General features: G+C 34.0%; 1 protein-coding gene across 12 annotated transcripts in view; it reads left to right on the top strand.

The window, feature by feature from the left end:
• Pals2 (protein associated with LIN7 2, MAGUK p55 family member) overlaps positions 1-22878 on the top strand; it is a 113867-nt gene that overhangs the window by 11428 nt on the left and 79561 nt on the right. For 2 of the 12 annotated variants that reach the window (XM_078039962.1, XM_078039961.1), the window contains exon 2: positions 7483-7599. The exons of 6 other annotated variants lie outside the window; for them this stretch is intronic. The gene's annotated coding sequence lies outside the window, so the exon portion shown is untranslated. Of the gene's footprint in view, positions 1-6171; positions 7269-7482; positions 7600-22878 lie in introns of those variants that run through there. 4 more of the 12 variants (XM_040291770.2, XM_040291774.2, XM_078039963.1 and 1 more) reach the window with 4 other exon arrangements.

The raw sequence follows: 22878 nt of genomic DNA, 5'->3' as shown, positions 1-22878 counted from the left end.
TGAGCTGAGATTGTGGCTCAGTGGTAGAGTGCTTGCCATTCACATGTGAGCACCATATACAAAAATAAATAAAACAAAGTTATTATATTCATCTACAACTAAAAAAAAATTACCAGCACTCTTTTGCATATATTCTTCTCTGAAGTCCTCACAAGTTAATATCATTTTACATGACATTTCAACATGTTTACTAAGGCAAGTTAAATATTGGGTGGCAAAATGAACTAGGTAATCTCAGATTCCTTCCAACTTAAAGATTTTGGCATGAAATTGACATAGTCTTGGTTTATTTCTCATGTATTTCCTCTAAAAGTGTACCAAAGTTAAATAGTGTTTGGTAATGTAACATTTTGTTTTGAATAAAGGTCCATTTTCACATAGTAGTCTTTTGAATGAATGTTTTATTGCTAGATTGGGTTTGTTCTATATACACGATAAAATATTTTGTAAAATTCTTAACTTTAGTTACATAGATAATTTATCTCTTTCTCATCTTTTAAATATTTAAATAGTCCATTGTATAAAAACTTAGGTAACTGAGTGAAAAAAAATTAAAGCATTGAAGTTGTTTATTTTAGAAATAAAATGATCATGCATATTTTTATCCAAATTGATTAAATTGTTTTGATTTTCTTAAGTTAGTGTTCCTTATGAAGGAGAATAAATGAATAATTTTAAACCATGTTTTTAAGAATGTTGCAATATCTTTTTTAAATATATTTTTTAGTTTTTTAGGTGGACACAATATCTTTATTTCATTTTTTATGTGTTGCTGAGAATTGAATCCAGTGCCTCATGCATGCAAGAGGATCGCGCTACCACTTGAGCCACATCTCCAGCCCAAGAATGTTGCAATATCTTGTGAGACAAAGTAGTCACAGTATACCCTCTCCAAACTTTAGCATAAAGTTCTTAAAAAACCTTAGGTAGACATATTTTTTCTATGAAGGAGTTTAAGACATTATAGGGTAAATAAGGTTAAGGAGACTGGGATTATGAATGAATCCATACAAATTCTTTTAAGGTTTAACATTCATCCAATTAAAACATTAGGTAGGACGGTGAAGCACACCTGTAATCTCAGCAGTTCGGGAGGATGAGGCAGGAGGATTGCAAGTTCAAAGCCAGCCTCAGCATTTTAGGGAGGGCCTAGGCAACTTAGTGAGACCCTGTCTTGAAATAAAATATGAAAAGGGCTGGGGATGTGGCTCAGTGATTAAGGGCTCCTGAGTTCAATCGCTGGTACTAAAAACAACAACAACAACAACAACAAAAAGTAAAATATATCAGATTATCAACATTTTATTCAATGTGGAAATACCAGGTAATATATAATTAGTTTCCAGTCATCACTACTTTCTTGAAAGAAACTTTTGAGGATTTCCAGTCTAGGCCAAAACAAAGTGCTCATAAATACTAAAAGGAATTTTTGAGGATGTCTTGGGTGTCTTAGTCAGAACCTTTCTTAAGTGTGTACTAAAAGTATCTTCTATTGCTACTCTGCCATTTCTTTTATTCCTTTCCTTTGTCATCCAAACCTGGAATTCCCTCTTTCCTACACCAACTCCAAAAAGAGTAACTAAGAATTTGTTATTATCAAGTAGAAATTTTCAGTAAAAGTAAATATGAATACATATATTCTGAACTTTCACATAAGAAAAGGATTGCTTTATATAAGTTTGAGAAAAGAAACCACATCTTTATTTCCTCTAGCCAAGAATCATCGGCTATGCTTATTATTATTTTTACTACTAAATGTGTTAGGAGAAAACAGTTGTTCATATAAATGGTGTTATGTACAACACCATTTAATTTAATTCTTAAAGAATTCAGAAAAAAAATTCTCACCTGTGGGGAGAGACTCATTGATTAATTTTGAATTGATTGAATTAATTTTGGGGCAAGTTTGAAGGCCCATTTAGCTCTACAATTGATTATACAAAAGTAGGAGTTGGGCCATAAATTTATTAGGTATTGAATAACCAAGGGAAAAATAAAGCATACTTAGATGGGATGAGTAACATGAGTGAAGGCTTTTAGGTAGGAATGAGATGTGTGGTTGTGCAGATAGGAAATAAAAAGATGTAGTTAGAAAAGAGAGTTTATAGTAAGGAAAAGAGTGAATTAGATTGAGTATATGGAAATCTAGGGTTTAAGAAGAGAAATTTAAACATTCCAGATGGCAGAAAACCAAAAATATTCTAATGTAGTATAGTTCTTAAAATATTTTAACAGGATCACTGTAATAGCTTTATGTCAGGCCAGCCTCCACAATTTTGCAAAACCCTGTCACAGGATAAAAAAACAATTGTAATTTCAGTGGGACCTCTGGTGCTTTCTGCATGAACACACAACTAGCATTAGTAAATTCATTTTAATTCTTGAAATATTTTAGTTAAGAAATATTTGAAGAGACTGCTTCTGTGAGCCTAGGAATTCGAAGGTAGTCAAGTGCATTGCGTTTTCTTTGGTGCTCTGAATAGTCCATTATATCTGGAGGAAGGGATTAATGTTAATGAGTAAGGTAGTTCTCCCTTCCCATTGCTTATTTATGATGAATTTATTTTTTAGGTAAACTTTTTTAAAAAATAAATGTTACACTATAAACAATTGAGTATGGAAGAAAGAATGCACCATGTATATTAAATTTCTGTCCCTAATCCATATACTTAATCATTGCAACAGTTTCCAATTGAGTTATATTAGTAAAGTGTTTCTCAACAGTTCATGACTGGCATTTTTGGCAGTACTATGGTTTGGGTCTTGGGATTGTCCTGGACACTACTTAATGTTTTGTGCCCCTGTTCTCTCTCATAGTCACTGACAATAAAAAATGCCCTAATACACTTCCAAATATTGCCTTGGGAGAAGTGTGGTATTGTAATTTTTAAAATTATACCATATGTTAGAAGACATATGTCCATGTTTTCAACCAGGCATATAACTAGTGACTATACTGTAAAGAAAGAATATTTGAGCATACATATACTTTGCAAGGAGGCCCAGAGAACTATGGAAGAACTATGCTTGCCTGTGAAGTCTTGTATTACAAGATTATTCAGTCTTACCTGCTTTCTACAATGATAGCATTACTTCCTTGTGTTTTCGGTTAACTTTTTTCCTTTAGTGTTTTGTGATTTTTGAATTGTGCACTCTTGCTTGGCTGCATTTTTATTCAAGGGAATTCTGTGCAGCCAGATTAGAGGACACATTCTCCAGAGATTTGCTGAGGTTTTCTTTGGCACCTGGGGAAACTCCCAACACAGGATCACTGTAACTTTTCTGCTTGGGGTTTTTTGAATCAGGTAGGTATGTTTGAATCCTGAATCCTTAAGTGTAGGCTGTGATTACAAATTCTCAGGTGACATTTCTCCCCTTTAATGTGGACTTCAAACTGAGACTGCCTAATTTTCTTGTCCTCTTTGGCCAGCAGTCATGCTTCTTACTATACTGTTCTTTTACAAGGTAGGAGTTAGTCCTGGCCCCTGTGCAGGGTTTCAAGTTGCAGTTCTCCATTTTTTTTCAGGCTATAGCCTACCTAACTGCCTCTGAACTTCTGGGTGCTGATATTAGCAAATACACAGAGCAAGCATGATTTTAGCTCCTGCTTACCAGTTTGTTATTCCCCTTCATCTTTGCCCAAGGGGATTTTCTTGGTGACTTACTATTTAAAAATAATTATTTTTTTGTGAGGATGTTTTTGGTATTTTATTAAGTATTTTTAGATGTTTCATGAGAGGGTTAATTTCAGATTATGAAGTCTACCTTTTGCCAGATAGCTAAGCCTCACTTATCTGTTTCCTAACCTCCAGGCATTTCCTAATACTTTGGTTTGCTAATCTCTTTCTCTTTCAATACCCTACCCTACCATCTAACTTCAAGTATTATTTTCTTAAAATAATTTTTTAAAAATATCTTTAGTTGTAGATGGACACAATGTCCTTAATTTGTTCATTCATTTTTATGTGGTACTAAGGAGGCCCAGAGAACTATGGAAGAACTACGCTAGGCAAGGGCCCTACCATTGAGTTACAACCCCAGCCCTGTTATCGTTTTCTTAATGTACCATTTTATAATTTCAGTGAGACCTCAGGAGGAAGAGATCATAAACTACAAAAAAGAATGTTTAGTCTTTGACTTTGACTAGACATGTCTAATAGTTTTTAGGCCTAAGCACATTAGAACTAACTGACCTGAGAAAAAGTAAATATCTAGGAATGCCTTTCCATTTCCATTCCATTTCCAAATCTAAACCTGTGATTTTAGATTTGAACTTTTTTAAAATTTTGTACCAGGGATTGAACCCGGGGGCACTTAACCACTGAGGCACATCCCCAGCCCTTTTTTATCTTTTCTTTAGAGACAGGCTCTTGCTTATTCTGATGGTGTTATTGGTGATTGTCCCTGTCCATTTTGTTATTAGTTTCTAATAACATACTGAGTAAATTTTAAAAGAGGGTTTTTAAATTTTTAGTTGGTGTGTGGGGGTGGTCTGTTTGTGTTTCTGAAAGTCTAAGACCACATCTGCTGATGGCTTGTTTGTTGGCAGAGGCCCAGGATAGTGTCAGTTATCACACAGCAGGGATCATGTCATGTGTGTATCCTGGTCTCTCTTCCACTTCTTATAAAGCTACCAATATTCACTCATGAGCTTCACCTTGATGACTTTATGTAATCTTAATCACCTCCCAAAGATTGTACTTCTAAAATGATAGTTGAATTAAATTTCCATAGTCTTAATATCTCACAATGGGGATTAGACTCCAGTATGAGTTTTGGAAGAGCAAGCCATATTCAAATAATAAGAGGTATAGGTGAAGTAAGAAAAGGTAATAGGTTTTAGGTTTAAATGTGAGAGATAAGAATATGAACTAATGCATAGATAGTGGAGATAGAGAAAAGGGGATGTTATTTGAACAATGTATGAGATGTCAAAATGAAAGATCTAGTTGGCAGATTAGAGGGAATATGGGAAATTGAACAGCTGGATGATATTATTAAGAGAGGGAATATCGAGAAAGATTAGATTTGTAATGTGATAAGTTTTGGAAATGTTGAGTGTATGGTGCCAATGAGACTTTTTTTGGAGATGTGGGCAAGGAAATATGAGCTGAAGCTTAGCTTGAGAGGCATTAGACACTGGTAAATATCTGAATTTCTGTTGTGTATCAGGTCACTGTCCTGGTGCGAGAGGAGACAGAAGCATAAGTGAATCTCTAGTGAAGAGAAAGAGACAACAAGCAGAGTAAATTTCAGATGAGGACAATGATGAAAATGAAACTAAGAGGATGGAGAGTATCAGGCTGTGTGTGAGGTGGGGCTGGTTTAGTTGGTTTTTGACTTTACTTTCTAGGGAGATGACATTTATTCTGAGAATAAAAAGAATAACAATATACATGTGACTCTCTGGAAGAGATTTCAAACAGTAAGAAAGGAAATGGTAAAGATGGGGATTGGGGAAAGGGAATGAACTGGATACTTTTGATGAAGAGAAAGGAGGTCAGTGTGACTGGAGATGAGCGGACAAGGGGGAGGGAGTTGTAGAAAATGAACTCGCAGAGGTCCACAGATGGGGTGCCAAATCTCCAGGGCTCTGGCAGGCCGTGGACAAGGGTGTGGTTATTCCTCCAAGTACTGTTGGAAGCCTTTGGATTGTTTCAGCAGGAGGGTAACAAAATCTGTTTTATGTTTTGACATGATAACTCTAGGAACCCTGTGAAGAGTTCTGTTGAAAACTAGACTGAAAGGAAGGAAACAGGTCTGGTGAGGACTTCAGCAGAGATGATGGTGGCTTAGAATATTCGATAGCAGTGGATAGGTGAGGGAGTCACCTCCATCATGACTGAATTTAAGAACAAGTTTATCATTGGATATGATATGAATCTAGTGTAAGTGCTTGTATAAAGGAAATGTAATCTTGAATATAAACTGTCAATGAAATTCATTATCTAAAAGTTATATAGTTTGAAATACTAAAAATATTCAAATTTGTGTATTTAATGTGGCAGTTATCCTATGTACTATTTTATGTTTATTAGTACTTATTAGATATATAAAAACACTTTCAGAGAGTTCTGATTATTCAATTATAGCACTACATATTTTCTTATAATAAGATAATGAAGCTTTGTTAATTAAAGGTTAGGTCAATAAAAGCTTCTTCCAAGTAGGGTCACTTTGTTGTGAGAACACATTAGAAATAGCACTACTTAAGCCCTGTTTTAAAAAAGAATCTCTGTAGATCTAGCTTTTTTTTGTTGTTGTTGTTGTTCCTTCTGTCTGAGCACTACACTTTATACCATACTGTACTTCTGGACATAGTGTGGAGCATGGACTATGGTGGGGAAGAGTGAGGGGAGAGTAGTTAAGAGACTTTTTAAATTTTAGGCCAAAGAAAATAAAAACTTTTTAACAAAAACTTTTAGCCCAAAGAATAAAAACTTTTAACAAAAGGACAGAGTGGAAATTGTAAGGAGATGACTGAGAGTTTTGTGAAGCTGGAAAAGATTTGGAGAAGAATTAAATATCTAAAGGTTTGAGAGAACAAAAATATTGGATAATTCTGGGCTTATAAGCTTTGGAGAGAATAAGCAGATGGTGATGTCATAATACACATGAGAGGCAAAAGCTATGGGGGTATGTAGGCTTGCTTGGGTGGGTGAGTAGTTTTGAAAATGCTAAATTAAAGTCACCATCTGTGGGACTCCAGGGGAACTACATTAAGAAGGCAGTTGGAGAAAGGTGAGTGCTGTAGCTAATATGTAGAAATCATCAGATAGAAACTAGTTGAAACTCCAGAAGTAAATAAAATCTTTCATGAGAACAGTGAAACCTGAGGGATGCCTCAATAGTGATGCCCTCAAGCAGGACAAGGTCAGAAGTTGTGATTGGCTTGTCAGGCCATTCTTAATCTTATTCGAGAAGTTTGCAGAGAGCAGTAGCTGAGAGGAGAATGAAGAGATGTCTATGCACAGTGCAGGCTCCTCTGTAGAGAAGCTTGTAGTGGTGGGACAAAGGAGGGATATGTCAGATATAACTTCAAAGAGAAGTGGGGTTCAAAATCTAGATTTTAAAAAATAATTACATAAGATGGGGAAGATGTTTACATTTATAGATGTTGAAGTATCAGATGAAGAAGAGATATTAAAGTTACAAAAGAGGAATAACTCATGGATCATGGTCCCACAGTGGGCAGAAGGGACATAACTCCGTTGCATAGGTATCAGGAAGATGGCAGCAGATTTCCTTCTGAGATTTGAAGAAACAAGGTAAGTTATTGTGCTGATGTATTTAATTCTACAAGTGGAAGGGAAGGTCAATAAATCATAAAGTATAACCTCCTTTTGCCTTTTCTTTCCCTTTTATCAAAATCTGTTAATTTAGTGTGGACAATGTTTAAACAGTGGGGTATAAGAGAACCCAAAAAAGGAAAGCATAGAATTGTGTTGCTATGTTTAAAGCCTTGCTGATTTTTTTTTTTAGAATCATGACAGTTTGCAAATATTGAAAACAAAAACAAAAGAAAACAAAAACACTTGGGAATTAGAATAGAAGGAAAGTACAGACCTGGAGAAAAGGGGTGTGGAAATAAGAGGCAAGGTGAGATGATTTCCTCATTTTTGTTTCCAGGCCTACCCATGTTGAGTGTGTACAGGCAAACTGTCGCTAAGCCACCAGGCAAATATTTTCAGTGAGTCTAAATGTAAAATATGCTATTAATGCTGTTTTCTCAAATCAAAGTATATAAAAGGAGTTCTGCTAAAAGTATAATTTTAGAAACCAACCTGTAAAATATTCTGTAATATTTGAAAATAGTATTTGTATGCAACCTTTTACAGGTTTTTGAAAGATACAGATTATTAAATTTTAGTTTATGTTCCCAATATTTTCCAAAACATGGTACCATATATCTTTAATTGCCAAAAATGAAGCCTGGCAAGGATATCCAGTTGTTGCAGTGAGAAAAAGATATTAAAATAGTACCATTGTTCAATTATGATTTCATCTATTTAGAGTGCTCTTTCCATAGTGTGAACAAATTACATATTGCTTATGTTTCTTATAAACAGAAAATCATAGTAGAAATGTGGAGTTAAAGCCGAAATAATCTGTTCATTTTAGATAAGATACAATCTGTGTTTTCACCAGGTAGGACCTCTGCAGACTTCACCTAATATCCCAAGGTTTTTCGCTCCTTGTTGAAAGTAATACGGTAAAGTCCGGAGGCTCTGAATGCATATTGAGCTTCACTGTAGCTGGATTGTTTAGAGTAAACCTGATCTTCATGCCTGTGTCTTTTCTGTCAACTAATCATATTCTCTAGAGAAGACTTCACATATGCCTAGAAAGTAAAGACCAGGCTGACTAAAGACTTCTGGTAGTCTACAGGAAGAATCAGGTAACAGGGTTTGTCTTGGCACTTAATAATCCCATTTTTCATATACTTTCATTGTCTTTGGTTCAGTAACATATCTTAGTCTTCCAAGAAAATAACCTTCTAGTTTTCATTTCTCTGTGGTAGAGGGTAAAGGGCAGAAAGAGTGAAAGTGGGAACAGGTGTACACATGGAAATAGTTTTTTTATCCCAATCTCCTTCTTGTCCTTTCCCTCACCTTTGGTACTTCTGCTGCAAATTCCTGAGCTTTGAAAGATTTTTTTGTATAGATGAAGTGGTTTAGAGTTTGTCTCTTTGGGTCTTTGTAAGTCAGTAACTCCTTTGTCTTTATGTTTTATAGCTTCCCAAAGAATTTTTCTCTTTTTTTATCCCCATCTTTATAAATTTATGCCTTATAAAATAATACACACACACATATACAAGTATTTATTGCATTTTAGAGGATTTTTTAAATGAAAGCAGAAATAGATAAGTTTAGTTTATCTTTACCACTTTAATTATGCATTATGTCATTACTTTTATAGTTGCTTTTGCAAAACTAATACAAATTTATTTTTCCTTTCTCACATTTTCACAGGTAGAAGGTTTGTTCTTACTGTATATTTTAGCAATCTCAGCATAGGAAGTTTTTAAATTGCTTAATAAGTCCAGAACGTCTACCTTCTACTTAAGGGAAGCACTTCATTGTTTTTCTTTGGTCTAACTACATTGCCAGCAACACTCCTTTTATGCTTTGGGGGCCATTGTTAATAAAATAAGGGTTACTTGAATACAAGCACTGCAATATTAAGTAGTCAATCTAGTAACTATGATGTCTAAGTGACTAATATGCTGGTAGTATTTAGCAATATAGATATACTTGATAAAGGCACATTTCATGTCCCAGGCTGAACTGAGCAGATTAGTGTGAGATTTCATCATGTAACTCAAATGGTATGTAATTTAAGACTGACTTGTGCATTGTTTTTCTCAGGGATTTTCCATTTAATATTTTTGGACCATAATTGATCATGGGTAAATGAAACTGGATAAGGGAGGACCTGCTATAGTGATTGCTGGAGAATTATCTTTTCCCCTTGTTTTGCCAGATATTTTAATTTAAAAACTATTTGGGAAATGGGAAAATATATTACGAATAGATGGATTCTCTTTGAATCTAGAATTTATTTAATAACCATTATTATGGGCTGAATGTGTATCCCTCAAATTCATATATTGAAATCCCAATTATATTTTGAAACCCTAATCCTGTGTTGGTTTTAGGAGGTATGGGGCTTTTGGGAGGTTAATAGATGATAGGATTGGAGCCCTCATGAATACAATTAGTGCCTGTATAAAAGGAACCCTAGACCGCCCTCTAGCTCTCTTGTCTACCATATGAAGATACAGTGAGAACTCTGTAGACTAGAAAAATGCCTTCACTGGAACCAACCATACTGGTACCCTAATCTCAGACTTCCAACCTCCAGTACTCTGGGAAATAAATATCTGTTGTTTATAAAACCACCTAGTCTGTGATGTAGAAGTGCCTTTTTAGCAGCAGTTTAGTTTTTATGGTTTCATTTACCTGTGGTCATCTGTAATCTGAAATTAATACCATAGTATAACGAGGAATTACAAGATAGAGACAGACAGACAGACACTACATTTTATGGTAATATAGTTATATTATTGCTCTATTCTAAGTTGTTATTATCAGTCTTTTACTATGCCTAATTTATAACTTAAACTTTATCTTAGGCGTATATGTATAGGAAGAAACAGTTTATATAGAGTTCATTGTTGTCTGTGGTTTAGGGCATCCATGGGGAAGGGTATCTTATAATGTATCCCTCATGGTTAAGAGAGACCATTGTGCTTTGTTGTAGCAGTTCAAACTGAGTAAGATAATCATGATCATAGACTTCTTTGGAATTACATAATGTTCAGGGACATTATTAGAATATGTGTCTCTTACCATTCTTCAATTTTCTCCTTGATTCTTAGTGTTTTTACTCTAAAAGATTAAGCAAGAATCTTAGAGAAAAAAGAAGATGGGTAATTTGAAAGACAGGAAAATTTTTGTATATAATGTTTCCTTTTCTTTTAGGTTTCAGTTGTTAGTTCAATGGAAAAGAACTAATAATAAAAAGTAATAATTGTCTCTTTTTACCTTTTGCAGTTTAGGGAGATGGATAAGGAAATAGAGTGTGGGAAACATATTTTAATACTGCTCATCAGTAGCATCTACCATCTCTGGACCCTCCTGACTACAAATAGTTTCTAATGGATATACTGTTAATCCTGCTTGCTTAATAATTTCAATTATTGTTCTTGCATGTATGTGTTTCATTCACCTGCTTATTCTGGAGCAAGTTGTACTGGCAACCTAGTTTTTTCCATCTTCCTAAATTTTGCACCCCCTTCCAAGTTTCTCAAGGATGTTTCTGATTCCTTCATTACTTCATTTGAATACTTGTCACAGCAATGGAAGTGATGAGAGATGGTTGGTGTTGACCCATTGAAATTTGTGTCTCTGCTCCTTCGGGACTAAAATTAAAATAAAACCAAATTGCGTAGTAGCAATTCTAGAACTGGAAACATTTTTTTTCATACTCAACACTCTTCTACTCAAATTATTTTATTCCTTGATTTTTCTATATATCTGCTACTTGTTGACATACATGCCCTCAGTGACAGAACGCAGCTTATAGTATTCCTATGCCCTTTGTCAGTCCTTTACAAAATGTCCCTATTTGTTATCTTTCCAGCCTCAGGGTATTCTCCTTCTCTCTATTTTAGGGAAATATCGAGATCATTTTGGTGATATTGGGGGCATAATACTTGGGAAATGCTGCTTATTATGTACGAATACAGCTGCAAAGAATGAGCAGGGTTTAGGGTCATTCAATTAAATCAATCTCTAGTATGTCTTAACCTTTTTGTGTCTTATTATTCTCATCTTAAAAATGGAGATAATATTTATCTCATCTAGTTTCCAGGAATGTTTCTTGAGTCTTAAATGCAATAGAAACTATAGAAAAAGGAAATAAATTACATATAAAGTGGTTATTATTTGAACTCAAGTAGTGGTTTAGAGCAATGCTTAGGATTCATTAAATTAGGGAAAACACCAAGATGAATCTTGAAGTAATTGATCAAAGGTGGGAAGCAATGGACAACTGACCTAAAATGAAATTAAAGTAATGTAGTCTGAATATCTGCAGTGGTGTGCAGGCATGATTCAGTGAAAAGAGAGATGTAAAGAATAAGAAGTTGTAGAGACTTTTTCTATTGATGCACTTGATGACTTTAATTAAATTAGCACGTGTAGGGGTGTGTGTGTGTTTCAGCAGAGAAGTCTGAAAGAAAACTCTTCAAAAGGGACTTCTTGAAGCAACACTAATAAATTCTTCCTTGGTCACTCAGTAAAAATAGAAGATATTGTTTATTTTATAATTTTACAATTATGAGGGGGAAATAGTATTTCAGGAGAGTAAAAAAATCCTGTGAAGGGCTGGGGTTGTGGCTTAATGGTAGAGTATTCACCTAGCACGTGGGAGGCCTAGGTTCGATCCTCAGCACCACATAAAAAAATATATTGTGTCCAACTACAGCTAACAAATAAATACTAAAAAAGCCATCCTGTGACCTGATAATATTTATCAGAAGTCAATATAGAACTCATTTCTTAGTAATCTCAGACTAGGTACCCTGGAGCTACCTGTAGGAACTAAAGTTTTCATTTTGTGTGTGTAAGGCTACAATTAGAAGATAATGTTTTCATTTATTTCCACAATGTCTGTAAGTCTATTTCCTTTTTGAAATTTAAAAAGATTGTGATTTAGGTAAAATATTTTTTGACAAAAAATTTGATTTACAGGATGAAATTTCAAAATGAAGAGTAATTGTTAATGTTTCTTTCATTGCAGTTCTTATGTGTAGGCCTTGAAGAAGTCTTAAAGTGTGCCTATTAAAGTTATTAAAAGATATTAGTCAATGTGACAGACTAAAATGGCTTACTAGGAAAGAAATCTGTGAGAAAAGTACAAAATAATATAAGCCATGTATTGAAGGGATGAATGAGGAGATTATATTTGGAGAGACAAATCCATGACTTTTAGAAATGATGCCAAGCATTTCTTGCCTAATAAAATCTTCCATAAAATGGAACTTAATTTTATTAGGCAAAGTGGTTTTCTTTAATCCTTTTGAATCTGTATAGAAGCTGGTAGAAACCCTTTTTATATTGGCTCTTCAAATAGCAGGCAGTTAGTTGACAGCTTGGGCAAGTCACATATTAAATTATTTGTCACACAGTTGTATATAAATATATTAATTTTATTTAAAATTTAAGATATTACCAGATAAAGCCAAGAGCCTTTATGTCTGCTTTTAATCCCTGCTCCTTCTCCAGTGGTGGTTCCTATTATATGTTGCTTTATATCTTCTAGACTTATTCCTATATATTTATATACATGTACTTATATAAAATTGAAGCATGCTTCATTTCTTTAAATACTTTTATAAATATACATATATAAAATAAGATCTTACTATATTAATAGTATAATACTATATACACTTGCTTTTTTCCCCATAGAAGAATGCATAGTTCATATTATAAAACCATGTTATTGTTTTTAATTGACAATTCACAGGATGAGCATAATTTATTTAACTATTCCCCTGCTGAGAATCATTGAGGTTGTTTCTATTTTTTCTTATGTTTTCAAATAATGTCACAATTAACATCCTGATATATGCCTTGTTAGAAGCAATTTTACTCATATCATGATGATCTCTTTTACTCGATAGTAAAGTTGTAATCATGAAGGTTTAAGAAAATTAAAACCTTGAAGCTTATTTAAAACATTACTTAAATTCTGGTATTGGCATAAAAAGGTTGGCAGTGCCTCTTCAAAAAAAGCAAATATATGATATGTGTGAGGCCCTGAGTTTGATCCCCAGTACTGAAGATGGAGGTGGAGGAAGGAAATATAAAACTGGGCAAAACTATCAAAAACAGCCTTCCATGTATACTGGAAATTGACTAAAGACAGTTTAAAAAATAAGGATTTATTCTTGTAACACATTAGAGCTTGAGGTAAGAACATTGTGATTCAGTGGTCTTTTTGCCTGGGATTTCCCATATGTATTTCCCCAAGCCTCCAAACTCAGCTGGTCAGAACTGAGCCTTCCTCAGCTGTGGAGTGAGTGAGTGTGTCTCCTCAAATTCCTCTGTTGAAATCCTAATTCCCAATGGGATGGCATCTGGAGGTGGGGCCTTTGGGAGCTGGATTAAAACATGAAGGGAAAATTCCTATAATGCCATTAATGCCCTTATATCGAGATGAAGAGACAGACCATAGTAGTAGTATTATAGTATCCTGAATGACTTAAGAAAATCAGTATTGAGAGTCGGAGTGAGTTTTAGGGTGGAGTGAGAGGAGACACAAAAACCTATGCCTTTGGTGGGAAAAGTGCTGGCTTTGGTTGGAAACAGCCGGAGAAAACCTGCTGCTTTGCAAGTTTGACATTGTGGACATGACTTGGTATAAGCAGTGGATCAGTAGAAATTTAATAGGGAAATCTTAGAACCATAGAAAGAATAACTTACACATAAGGAGACCCAAGAGAGCCTGGCAAAAGTGAAAGCTAAGGGAGATATGAGAAGGGGTTGCAACTTTGATTGCATTTCCCAGTCCACACACAGTTAAACAGGCAAAGGGTAGAAGTCTTGCAGGCTTGAGGTCTGTGAGTACAACCTTTGCCCAAGTCAATGGCTGATCATTAAGCTCTACAGACACCAACACAGCCTCCAGGGAGCCAGGCTAACCTCAACATAGGTACCTGGTTGCATACCTTGAGGGAAACAGATTCTACAGTTTATGACCAGACTAATTACTGAATAACTTAGTAATTCTGTTCTTTAAATTTTTTTAATATTTATTTTTTAGTTTTCGGTGGACACAACATCTTTGTTTGTATGTGGTGCTGAGGATCAAACTCAGGCCGCACACATGCCAGGCGAGCGCCTACCGCTTGAGCCACATCCCCAGCCCCTAACCTAGTAATTCTGAAAAATTAAAATGAATCCAAGTTGCTGTAATACATTAACATTTCAGTATTCAACACAAACTGCTAGAAATTCAAAAAAGAAAAACTAGGAAAATGTGAACCATAATCAGGAAAAATAGTCAATAGAAACTGACATCTGGGTTTGATGAAGTCTTTAAATTGACTGTCTTAATATATTGAAAAAGTAAAAGAAAGCATGCTAACAAGACAATGAATAGAAAATCTCAGACAAGTTAGAAAAGAAGAACCAAATAGAAATTTTAAATTTAAAAATATGTCAAATGAGAAATTCACTGGAGAGGCCCAACAGCAGATGTGAAGATCTGAGATGATAGAAAATGTGCAGGTAAATGGATGGAGTTACTCCAAAGAAATTAATATTTAACTAAAAAAATTAAAGGAGAGAGAAAAGAAATATCCTAAAAATAAAAGGATAACAATGATTGTCAAGAGTTGGAGAATATACTAAGTGAAGTAAGCAAATCCCCCAAAAAACAAAGGCTGAATGTTCTCTTCTGATAAGTGGATGCTGATCCATAATGGGGGCGAGGCAGGTTATGGGGAAAATGGAGGAACTGTAATTGGGCAAAGGGAAGGGCTGGGTGGGAAGGGGTAATGGGGGAAGAAAAGATGGTTAAATGAGATGGATATCATTACCCTAGGTAACATGTATGAATCCACATAGGGTGCAACGATAAAACACGTACAACCAGAGAAATGAAAAGTTGTGCTGCAGTTGTGTACAGTGAATCAAAATGCATTCTGCTGTCACATATACCTAATTTAAATAAATAAATAAAAAGAAAGAAAACATGAAGATCAATAAAAAGACTTCATTCCAAAGAAGGGACATATTTGTAACAGAGATCTGTGGGACAAATTTTAAACATTCCAAATACACATAATGAGAGTTCTAGATGAAGAGGAAGAAGAGAAAATGACAGAAAAGATATCTGAAGGGAAAAAAAATCCTAAATTTCCACCATATTTTGGTAAAAAAAAAAAAAAAAAAGAAAAAAGAAATGTGACATGCAGAGTTCCAGTAAGGTGGAAGAAGCACATGATCATCGTAGAGTGGCTGTTTGCAGAACTGAAAAGCAAATAGCAAGCAGTTACAAAAGGTAGTCAGAAATGTAAGTTACATTAGATCAATAATGAGGCATTTTGTTGTTATTTTACTTTAGTGTCCCTGTCCCTGTCACCTGAACTCAATGTAGCTCTCAAAACTCTCTTGTGCTCAATTGAAAAGCAGGAATGGGGTTTCCTGATGCTTGTCAAGAGTACAGAAACCTCAGTTTCTCTCCTTTTCTACCTTGTCCATTTTTGTGTTCTCTTGCACTCCAGTCCCCAGGAAATCCTGTGACAGCAGCATTGGCACAGCTACAACAGAGGATCTTAAACTTTCCTCTTCAGTCAGAGGAGCCGTGGTTTCAAGAGGGTAGGGCAGATCCCTGTTATCTTTTTTTCCCCCTGTGTCTCCCACAGCTTGAACCTGGGTATGAGTGTAGTGGTGGTAGGAAGTATGTGTTGGAGTGGCATAAATAAAGCCACAGACTTCTAGCTTGAGAATTAGAAAATGGCATCCCAGAGAACTGGAAGGAAGTACCAGACTGATTATGGAGAGGGAGGAGGTCTGGAAAGAGACCCTTTCAAGTTGTTTATATAATTCTGGGTTCACCCCTGAGCTGTGCATTTGTGGATCTGACCCTCAAGAACATGATATAAAATGTGTCCTGAAAACTATTAGGCCACTGTCCAAGTCGAAGACTAGCCAATAGGTGGCACCTATGTGGTACAGAATCTAATAGCATTGTGAAAATTTGAAGAGTTTAGTGACTTCTTATAAAATTAAGTGTACGGCTTCCTGGTGACCCAGCAATACCACTTCTGGATATTTACCCCAAAGAAATTAATATTTAACTAAAAAATTAAAGGAGAGAGAAAAGAAATATCCTAAAAATAAAAGGATAACGATAATTATCAGACAAATGGAAACAGAGTGAGGATATCATCCTGATATTAGATAAAATAAAATTTATTAAAAATTAAAAAGGACAATTCTTTTCATACAGAGTACATTTATAAATATGTATCAAATAATAGCAATCTCCTTTATGAAGCAGGACTATAGGAGATGCAAGAAAATTCACTAATAATAGGAGACTTTAATGTACCATTTCTCAACCATATGAATCAACTGAACAGAAACAAGGGAGGAGATTGAAGATCTCACTATCAATCAACCAAGTGTGATGGTGCACTATATAGTCTTAGCTACTCAGGAGGCTGTGGTATAGCATTGCAAGTTCAGGGCTACCCGTGGTGACTTAGTGAGACCTATCTCAAAATAAATATTTTAAAAAGGGCTGGGGATGTAGCTCACTGGGGAGTGTTCCTGAGTTCAATCTCTAGTATCAAATAAAAATTTTAAAATAAATAAATTTGAAAAGCTGAGGATATAACTTAGTGATAGGTAGATTGCTCCTGTATTTAATTATCAGTACCATAAAAAATTACACAATCAGTAGGGTAGATTTTATTGCATCCTCATGATGGAGAATATATAACACATCAAAATTCTATGAATACAGATTATCCTATAGTGACAAATCATTGGTTACCCAGGTACAGTGGGAGGAGAGGTGTAAGGGCTTGGGGGCAGGGAAGGATTCAAGAGGTGTCTTGGGAACTTCTGAAGGTGATGAATATGTTCACTATCTTAATTGTGTTAATGGTTGCATAACTGTATTCATATGTCAAAATCCATCAAATTGTATACTATATCATTTGTATTTAAATTTTAAAGAACTTTAAAAAACAAATGATTATAGAAGTATGTTAAAAGTTGCTATTATTTCATGAAATACCAATAAGGCAATATCTACGAAAACTTCACACTGTACATACCCTCTGAGAGAGGAGGGATATTTCATTTCTAGAAACTTATCCTGTAGACATGCCCATATAACTATGTAAAAGTATCTGGAAACAACCTTAGTGTTTCACATGGAAAGTTACATAGTGTGTAAATAATAAATATACACATTTAAAGTACTATATTTTACATATCTACAGATTACAATATTCAGTATTAAACAGGTGAGGTAAATGTATTGACATAAAAATATGACTTCTAAGATACCTAGAGGATGAAAAAGTATATAATGTTAAGTAAGTAGTACCTAACACTTTAAATGGCAAGCACATACATAAGATATGCATTTCAAAGCATGCACATCGTGGTAGATATATTTACTCAATTTTCTTAGAAAAGAGGAAAAAATATGTGAAAGGAATTCAGGTCAATTCTAAATGGCCTTGAAAAGCAGTTTTTCATAACTCATTGGTGGCGAAACTGACTTGAACTGACATCAGGCTCTTTTCTTCACTGTACTTAAACATGAATTCTCATATATTTTTTTTTACTGCAGATAATTTAATGTCACATTTTGTTATGTAAAGTTTAAATACTAATTGACCATATCTAGAAAGCTAAACAATAATGGTAAATCTGACTAAAATAGTTATGTGATGAAGAACTATGATCAGGGTTATCTCATGTTTCCATACCCAGTTGGGGGCCATAGGATTTTTTACACAGAAAATACAATTTTATGCTAATTAATTTGAAAGATTCCTGAATGAACACAAATTTGTAAAACTGATAAAAGAAGAAAGAAAAAAATTCTGTATTTTTAAGAAAAATTAAATCTTTAATGTAAAACTTTCCCACAAATACAATGGCTCAGTTGTCTTTACTGGTAAAGGAGGATAACCGTGACATCCTTGTGCTTGTAGAAAATCCAAACAAATCTACAGATAAACTATTAATATTATTAATGAATTAAGGAAGATTGCTGGATACAAGGCCAATATAAAATAAAATTTTAAGAAATATCTTAATAACACAAAACACTTGAGAAACAAATTAACCTTTGAGACGGTGTCAAGAATATGACAGATAAAACTACTGAGCATATGAGAGAAATTGGAGACAACGTAGTTACTTGATGGTTTTGTACAATAAATACAAAGATTTCCTTGAGAAGATGTATATTGTGGAAAACTTTTTGTATTTCTTTATATCTTTTGTTAAAATATAAATTTTTCTTTAAGAAGAAAATAATTTTATAGATCATGGAAGACCTACAGAGATAATTTCAAAATAAATATAAGTTCCATCTTTATATTTTAGGCTCCTAATTTTTATATATCTTCAGTGGAGTCCAGAGTATAGTACTTTAAAATTTCCTTTTATCAGAATTTGATTTTTGTTGAGTTTTCTTTTAACTTCTTTCTGAAAGCACTGCACATAATAGAAAATTGTTATTAAGAAGTAAGATTGTCAGAAAACTATAATAGCCACTTTTCTAAGGCACATCGTTTATAATAAGAATATTAGTTCTTTATAAAATGGTAGTTCACTTTCCTTTCTGAATTAAACCTCCCATTCAAAGACAACAAAGTGTAAAGTTGTGAGTTAAGATCAATAAAATGAGGGGAACCCAGTATTTGAATTTTTTAAAATATCATTGTTTTTAAGTTGAGGAAAAACTACAAATAAATTGTTTCATTGATTAATTTTTCATCGACACTTTGAATAATTAATATGGTCACAATGAAATATGGTTGAAGAGACTAAGTTGCAGAATATGGATTTAAGCAGAATATTTAGCATTTACATTTTAATAGATTAATCGCTTAAATAAAATTAAACTTATGAGTTATGTCAATGTCATTTACATATTACAGGTAAGGAAATAAATATGTAGTTAAGTTTTTAAAAATACTTCACTGGGGAAAATGAGATTAGAATTCAGAATTCAGTTCCTGTCATGCTTTAATTGCTCCAGGTGCTATGCATCAGCCTTTATATTAGTATCTTATGAGACAATTCATTATTATTTTTATGACAAATAATAAATGAAGGCCTCTTGATGGAAATGTCCTTGCTGTGAAACCTGGTTAAAGAAACAGTATGAAAGTATCTGATAATGGAAAAAACTTATATCCTTTGACTTAAAAATTTTACTCTGAGTATTTACTTATTAATGTAGGACCACATGCATATTTTGGGTTTTTTTTTTTTTTTTGCATACTGATTATACCTTCAACAAATAGAAGCAACCTGTATATCTTTTAGTAGAGGACAAACTAAATAAAATTTGATGCATCTGTATTCTGAACTACTAGGTATCTTGAAAAGAATGAACTCCAATATGAAATGATCACAAAGATATTTTATTAAATAAGCAAGAACTGCATTTCTGTAAACATAAAATAATTATTCAAATACAGGCATAATTTTTTTCCTGGAAAGCTAGAAAGGAAATCTTGAGGGAGAAGTTTAAAAAATTTTTAATATAGTTAGATTATTACCTTACCACATTGTGTGTATACATACATACTTTTGTGTTACATGTGTGACTGTGTAATGACTTTTAAAAATTATATATGTAAAAGATTTTTAAAGTTATTTTTCATCAAAACTTTGAAGTCTGTTATCTTTTGGTGGTGTTTAGTAATAAATGTCATGGAAGTTTTGTTATTATTCCTATTAAATAACTCTTACCTTTTTCTCTCTGAAAATATTTATTTTTCCCCTTTTAATCTTCAGCATTCTGCAGTTTCAGTTAGGTAGGATTTGACCTAGGTCTTTTTTTTTTAATTAAAACCTCATGATTATACATAGTAATTAGGTTCATTTTGACAAAATTATATACATGCAAAGAATTTTATTTCAAACTCTATCCCCACTTTTCTTCCCTTCTTCCCTCCTCTATTCTCCGTCTTCTACTTTATTAAGCCTATACATAAAAGTGAAATTCCCTTTGGTGTATTTATATGTGAACATAACATGATTTTGTTAAATTCATTCAATTTATCTTCTCCTTTCCTCCTTTTCTCTCTCTGGTTGTCCTTCTACTCCACCAGTCTTCCCTATATTTTTATACTTTTATATCTGATTCCCTCCCCAGTTGCCTTCTTTGCCTTATTTTCTCTAGCTTCCAAACATGTAAGAGAAAACATTTGAGCCTTGATTTTCGGCGTCTGAGTTATTTCACTTAAAATGATTTTCTCCAGTTCCATCCATTTATTGGCAAATGCCATTATTTCATTCTTCTTTATGGCAAGTAAAATTCTATTGTGTATTATATGCCATTTTCTTTCCATTCATTTACTGATAGGCATCTGAGTTGATTCAATAATTTTGCTGTTGTGAATTTATGCTGCTGTAAACATTGATGTGGCTGTATCGCTGTAGTATGCTCATTTTAGATCTTTTGGATGAACACTGAGGAATGGGATAGTTGGGTCATATAGTGGTTCCATTCCTAGTTTTCTGAGGAGTCTCTACACTGCTTTCCAGAATGGTTGGTACTAATTTGCAGTCCCACCAACAATCTGAGAGTGTACCTTTTTTCCTACATCCTTGCCAACATTTATTATTATTCATGTTCTTGATGATTGCTATTCTGATTGGAGTGAGATGAAATTGTAGTGTAGTTTTTATTTGCATTTCCCTAATTGCTAGAGTTGCTGTACATTTTTTCATATATTTCATGGCCATTTGTGTTTCTTCTTTTCAAATATTTCTATTTGATTCTTTTGCTCATTTATTGATTGGGCTATTTGATTTTTTGGCATTGAGTTTTTTGATATATATATATATATTCATTCTTTCATTCATTCTGATTATTAATCTTCTGTCAGAAGAGTAGATGGCAAAGATTTTCTCCTATTCTGTAGACTCCCTCTTCATGCTCTTTATTATTTCCTTTGCTATGCAGAATCTTTTAAATTTGATGGCATCTCACCTGTTGATTCCTGGATTTATTTCTTGAGCTTTAGGGGTCTTTTGAGGAAGTTGGTGCCTGCACCTTTATGAAGTAGTGTTGACCCTATGTTCTATAAGGTGCGAGGTTTCTGGTCTAAGTCTTTGATCCATTTTAATTTGACTTTTGTATGTCAAAAGAAGGGGTACAAATTTATTCTTCTATGTATGGATATCCTGTTTTCCCAGCACCATTTATTCAAAAGGCTCCAACATATATTTTTGGCACCTTTGTCAAATAGCAAATAAATTTGGGCTTATCTCAGTATCTTCTCTTCTGCTTGTCTTCATGTCTATGTTGATGCCAATACTGTGCTGTTTGTTACTGCGACTCTGTAGGATAATTTGAGATTGGGTCTTGTGGTGCCTCTGCATTGCTCTTCTTGCTCGGGATTTCTTTGGCTCTTCTGCGTCTCTTATTCTTCCAAATGAATTTAAAGACGTGTGTGTGTGTGTGTGTGTGTGTGTGTTTCTATAAAGAATGTCATCGGTATTTTGATGGGAATTGATTGAATCTGTGTATTCTTTTTGATAGTATGGTTATTTTGACTATTAATTATGTCTATCTAAAAACATGGAAGTAGACCTAGCATTTTTGCATTCAGTCTGCTCTGCATTTGGAAGGCCTTTAATTCTAAAAATTTGCATGTCATTTTAATCCAGGAACATTTTCTTCTGTTACTTCTTCAACAGTTTCCCTACCCTTTGTTTTTGATCTTATGAAACTCCTAATAGGCACTGCTAGACTTACTTATGTGCTTTATCTTTATTTTAGTATTTTTCATGTTTTCTTCTTTACTCTGCATTTGAAAAGTTGCCCTGACTCGATTCTCTGGATTAGCAGTTTAAACCTTATAATTTTTCATTTAGTCTGTTGTTGGATTATAATTAGACAATAATGTTTTAATTGCTTCAAGATTTTGGACTTCTTCATTTTTTCATTCTTAGTGGTGTGTTCTTTTACAGATATAATAGCTTCTCACCTATTTCTGAGAATGCTAGCTAGCAAAAGTGAAATTTCAAAGTTGTATTCTCAGACTCATCTGCCTTCTCCACCCAGCCACCCCCACTGCAATTTAGTTTATTCAGCTTTGTTCACTACTGTTGATGTTGTCTTTAAATGTCTGGCGATCTGTAATTGTTGGTTATATTTATCAAGAATTAATCCAGATTTAGATACCTGATGAGGATTTCCTTTGCAGTCCTGTAGGGTGTCATATGGCTCCTCCCTACATGAGCTCTTCCTGGAATAGAGGGCATAAGCAGATTTGAGTAGTAGGTTTGTCCTCAGGCAGACTTCTTGGAATTTGTAGGCAAAGAACAGGTGGGAACCCTTAAAGTAGCTACAGAAAGAAGAATGGTCTTGAGATAGAACATATTAATGCAAGGCTTTAAGTTGAAAGAACAGAAGGAGAGAAGGTGGTACCCATAAAAAGTATCAGCAGTGTAGTAAGAGAGTTTTGTTTGGGTTGTTAGAACAACTGTGGAACACTGCAGGCTTTTGATGGAGAACATTCATGTACAAAAAGAAAATCTTGCTCCCCAAATGCCAGTAGTTTCTTGTTTGACAAACACTGCTCCCATTCCC

The sequence above is a fragment of the Ictidomys tridecemlineatus genome, chromosome 2 (assembly GCF_052094955.1).
Source record: "Ictidomys tridecemlineatus isolate mIctTri1 chromosome 2, mIctTri1.hap1, whole genome shotgun sequence".
NCBI classification, from domain to species: domain Eukaryota; kingdom Metazoa; phylum Chordata; class Mammalia; order Rodentia; family Sciuridae; genus Ictidomys; species Ictidomys tridecemlineatus.
Note: the sequence above shows the minus strand (reverse complement) of the source record. Positions and strands in the feature narration are given on the sequence as shown.